Below are 5352 nucleotides of genomic sequence, written 5' to 3' on the forward strand. Positions count from 1 at the left end.
GTAGTATCCGCTCGTCCACCATGCATAATTTTGAGATTATTCTTTTCAACAGTTGTAGAATTTGTGTCCAGCCATGAAATAATTCTTTTGCAGACGTGCTGGCTCTGCCATCTTGGTTTTGCACTACCTGAGGATTTGGGGATGTTGTGGATATACTTGTGAAGATACGTTAAGTACAGCAAGCAATCTGGGGTAGTTCTTGATTCTGGTCTTATCTCCAACGTCGATGTAAGGTAACTTGTCAGAAAATCAGAGGCCAGACTTGCTAAGAATATCTGCAATGTTCTCGAGACCTTATTGCATTATTCTTGATAGACTGCAGTATTCTATAGACTGCAGTACGACATAGGCTATAGGCCTCGTGCACTGCAGCTTCAAGCCGCGCACGTAGCGCCCTCTGTCGCGGGTGACGGCGATTATAGGTTGGGGGTGAATGCGAAGTGGACGCGTTGACAACGTAGGGGAGCATGGCGCCTCGTCGCGTGGTTGTGAAAACCGGGTCCAGGAAAGGCAATTCGCCGTATTGCTGCGTTTATGGCTGTCACAACAGCTACAGGAACACTGCTGGAAAATTGCCGCCGATCAAATTCTACCGTTTTCCTTGGAAATCGTATGAGACTGAAAGAAGACAGAGGTGGATCGCAGCTGTCCGCCGAGCAAGGTAAACATCTCTTACTATCGATTAATGCCAGTATAATGTTGCACATTGGGCTTCTTGGTATATCATGATGGAGGCAAAGTAGTTGCGCATCAAAAACAGAACAAAAGAACACAGACAACACACACCAAAGCGCCAAATGTGGGTGTCGTCTGTGTTCTTTAGACCTGTTTCTGATGGGCTGCGCCTTTTGCCTTTAAAATGCCAGTCTGTGCGCCTTATGTATTCAGACACGTTATCTTCTTGCTTTCTAACAGCTCAGAGGGAGAGCTGTGGCAACGGAAAAGGAATGAAACGCGAATATGCAGTGCTCACTTCGTGGGAAACGAGAGAAGCAACATCGCTCAGCACCCAGCGTACATTCCAACAATGGAAGAAAACATGTCTCAGTTAAAACAAGTCACATGTATTTAAAATTAGAAGTGTATGTTAATAAAAAATCAAACCTCCTTACGGCAGCCTGGCCCTTGGTGATTTCGGCAATCTCTAATATTTGATCAATGTTTTTTTGACGAATTGTTTGTAGAAATCTTTTTCAGGGATAGACATCTTTGAGACCATGTTTTCACTTTTCAGAATAAAAGGAGAGGTCGAAGTGACCCTTAGCGCACTGCGTATGCTGCCCGCCTTATCTAGTTTTTTTTTTATGCGAAGCATATTACGAGGGCTCAACCCAGCTCCTCAGGCGCGGCGGTGACCATGAAATCACGTGACACCGTGACGTCACGACAGAGGAGAAGTGGCTTTGGCTCAACTCTTGCAAGACGGGCTGGGTGGGAATCGAACCAGGGTCTCCGGAGTGTGGGACGGAGACGCTACCACTGAGCCACGAGTACAACGCTTCAAAGCGGTACAAAAGCGCCTCTAGTGAATGCGGTGTTGCCTTAGAAACGCGCTGTTTCTAAGGCGTGCGTCTCTTGCTCAGGCGCACATTTCGTTGCCGCGCCGAACGCTGCTTTGCTCGACGCTCACCGCGTCCAATGCGGGGCGCGTAGTCGCTGCCCTGTAGCCCATTGTCTTACACCCCTTGGCGGGTCGACGGGAACGCTGTCGCGTTCCACTCTTGAAGGCGAAGAAGTAATGCATGAGTTGTTTCTTCGTCTAGCCGAACCAAATATAGCCAAGCAACAGCAGTTCACCAGGCTAAACAGTGGTTCAACAACTAAAATAAAGGCTAGTATGCTTCGCATCCTGGGCTTAACCTTACCTAAGCCACAGCCATTTTTTTTAGCAACTCTCGGTCGAAGCTGTCGTCTGCTAGATGTGCCGTCGACGGCACCTGGATCATGTCCCTGCGCTCCTCAAGCTCCTTAATGGCACAATCTACACCTGTAAACTGCGAGAAAAGAGCTGCAGGGTTCACCATCTGCAGAATTGGTTTTGGCGAAGGTCGACTTGCAAAATTGATTGCGTCAATCAGCGGCAAAGTCGCATCACACACACAAAAAAAAGTAAAAAACGAACTTCCCGTACGGGAAAAGACTTCCTTGATTGATTTTTTGACATCGACGTTGGGACGCGATGATGGTTTCTTCCATGCGCATGGAACATCCGTGCACGATGTATATTCGTATTCATTTGCGAATATCGCCATGGCCGCGGCGTGCTTGCACCAGCCTCCGCAGCCAGCTTTGCATGTACAGCTTGCGTACAAAATATTTCTGCAATTTTCTGACAACTAAAAAAGAAAGAAAAATGAAGTGGTTAGCGATATTGAGGCACTTATTTTTTTTTTTTTGACGAAAGGATTGGTTCACCTCAAGACGCACATCGTAGTCCACGCTTTTCATCAGGGCGACACATTTGCCGACGATATCCGACGGGCCCCTTGCGTTCACCGATTCTTCTCTTACTGCGTAAACGTGCCTGCTATAGTATGACCTCGCACCCATGCGTAAGCAGCTCTTCTTGAAGTAGCCATCGATATTTTCTATCTTTAGAAAGCCGCAAAACAACACACGCCGATCACTCGTCAACGCCATCTCCACCCATAGCGCAGTGCGCGGCGCGGCCGTAAACAGTAGTGCCCCCAACCTGAAATCTCCGAGGATGGGCGCATGTGGCGCTGCATGTACCGGTACAGTGGCGCCGCGTAACCAGAGCTCGAGGCCTATAGTACTTGTAGTATGCCTGTGTGGTTGGTGTGATTGGGTAAAATGTACCTCAAGTTCTCAGCTGGAATTTTTAGTCTTTCAAAAAGTTACGGTTTAACTTAAAGAAACGCTGAGATAAATTGACTTGACTTGACTTGACTATAACTTACGTGCTCTACCACCAGTCTTTCAGCTCATCGTTCCTTCTATTAGAGTAGCATGAGGTACTGTGTTAAAAACTTCACTCTCTTCATTATTTGATAAGTGGTATTACACAATGCCCTCTAATAAAGTGTCTGCTACTTATGCCCCACTCATATCTACCAAAAGGGACAACTCTTGAAGAACATTTTCTTTGGGCTGTGTGCGTGATGTAGTACGAGCATTCATGCCTTTTGACATTTATACATCTGTAGAACCAGCTACCTGATAGAGTGCTTACTATGCCTTATCATGCTTATTTGTGCAGTGTTGTATAACAGTACGTATTGATGCAATGAATGTTTACACATTGGAAGCATCAGGAAGGATGCTTATTTTACAATTGTGCCTTTTGCTTTTGATTGGTGCTAGGGTTGCTTGTTAGATTTTGCATATGCATGCCTCCCTTATGCAATAGTCTCACAAAATGTTAGGGTTGAATAAATGATGACGAAATAAATCTAAGCGCAAGAGCTTTTTTTTTTTACTTATGACTCCCATCGAAATGCGACTGCCATGGCTGGCAGTTCAGCCCCTCACCTTGTGTTATCAGCAGAAGGCTATAGCCGCAGTGGCAGGCGAATAAATTGAACGATTTCGTTGTGTACAGATTATTTGTATTTTATGCGAAGCATATTACGAGAGCTCAACACAGCTCCTCAGGCGCGGCGGTGTCGCCTTCAATGACCTTTGACCCCACGCCATACCACGTGACACCGTGACGCCACGACAGAGGAGAAACGGGGCTCCAACTCGCGCCGTCGCTCGCGGCGTCGCCTTCAAGGCTGACCACGTGACGTCACGACAGAGGAGAAACGATGCTCCAACTCGCGGCGTCGCATCCTACATAACAAAATACATTTGTGCCGGCACCAAGAGGCCATGTCGTCTTGTGGGTATCGAACACCTGCTATAGTGTGATCGCAAAGGTGCACGAAGGAAACGTGGAAATGCACTTCATTTGCAGCGTAGCGTGTCAGCTATGCATAGAAATGGGAGAATGGAATCTGCGGTACGAGTTTTTTATTCTCCCTCTGCGTACGTACCGAATCCGGCAATCCACGTCTCCACGCATTGCATTTGTTGATCGAGACGCCATTTCCGAAAACAAACCGGCGAAATAGCTGTCCGCGCAATTTCGACGGAAAATCGCAGCGACCGCTGCGACTGTGCGACCAACAGTTGGTCGCAGCCGAAAATCAGGGGATCGGCATTGCGACTGGGATTTTCGTCGCAAGCGACAGAAATAGCACTTCCGGTGCGACGAACATCGCTTCATGTGAAACAGGTTTTTTTCGTGAATACGGACCCGTAGTTCTTGCTGTGTTGTTAGCCTCGTGCCACCCACCTGAAGGCTCTCACATGGCTGGTCACTTCTGTGCATAAATAGGTAAGGTCGTTGTTTCTGATATATTCTTTCGTGTTATCCGTTAACTGCTCATTCTTCAGCACCTTGGCTTGGCGATCTTACACCCTTTAGCAGAGGTCACTGGAAACCGTGTTGAGTGGGTGGGCGTGGGGGGGGGGGGGGGGAGGGGACTTCACATTTACTATAAGTGTATTCTGTGACTGTGTGATGATTTAGCGTTGAGCAAGGTGTAAATCCCTTTATACACCAGCTAGGTGCTGTTGAATTTTTGACACCGTATATTATAACGCGCTTTGCTGACTAGTGGTGCTGGTGAGGCGTAAACTCTGCATTTAGATGCAAACTAATAGTTGAGGGTGTTGTTTAGCTGCTCCTGCGCAGTTGCTTCTATATACCACTGCAGATCATGCATCCACTTTGACCTTAGCAGATTACTCCAGATTTAGAAAATGTGTGTGTGTGGGTAGGCGAGGGCGGAACAGGGGTTGGGGGGCAGCTACAACTGCCCCGCTCAAGAGCACCGAATAGACTGAGTGGTGCCTGAGAAGTACGTAAGTGGTCAGCAAGAGCAGTAAATATTACTGTAGAATGCGGCAAATATTGCTTACTCTTGACAGCGCAAAAAGAAGCATTAGGCACAGCTGGCAGTGCGGTCAAGGTCATCACGCCGCTATAGACGAGGATTGAAACAGTGCGTGAAAACAACGAGGGATAAAGGGAACGCGACAGATCTTTGTGTCCTGCTTATTCGTCATCCTAGTGACGCACTCTTTTATTGTCACCAAGAAGGCCAGCGACAGTTTAGTTTCGTTTTTTTTTGTGTGTGTGTGTGAATGGGAGAGGCGATCAGGTATGGTGTTTAAACAAGAATTTGCCCAGCCTATACACTTCTATGACACTGAGCATTCCTCCATTCTTTTGCAGTGCAGTGGCCCCGACTAAAGCCCCTGCATCTACGCGCCACCGCCGGCCAAGCTAAGTACCGCCAACCTACCCTCCTCCTCCACGCTCCTCTCCCACTCACCCCCTCA

At 47.7% G+C, this 5352-nt stretch overlaps 1 long non-coding RNA gene across 1 annotated transcript; it reads left to right on the plus strand.

The window, feature by feature from the left end:
* Positions 1-360: 360 nt before the first annotated feature.
* On the plus strand, positions 361-1121 carry LOC135917531 (uncharacterized). Its single transcript, XR_010569308.1, has 2 exons — positions 361-661; positions 916-1121. It is a non-coding gene; the product is annotated as an uncharacterized lncRNA (long non-coding RNA).
* Positions 1122-5352: the final 4231 nt, after the last annotated feature.

This window comes from Dermacentor albipictus, chromosome 2 (assembly GCF_038994185.2).
Source record: "Dermacentor albipictus isolate Rhodes 1998 colony chromosome 2, USDA_Dalb.pri_finalv2, whole genome shotgun sequence".
Lineage (NCBI taxonomy): Eukaryota > Metazoa > Arthropoda > Arachnida > Ixodida > Ixodidae > Dermacentor > Dermacentor albipictus.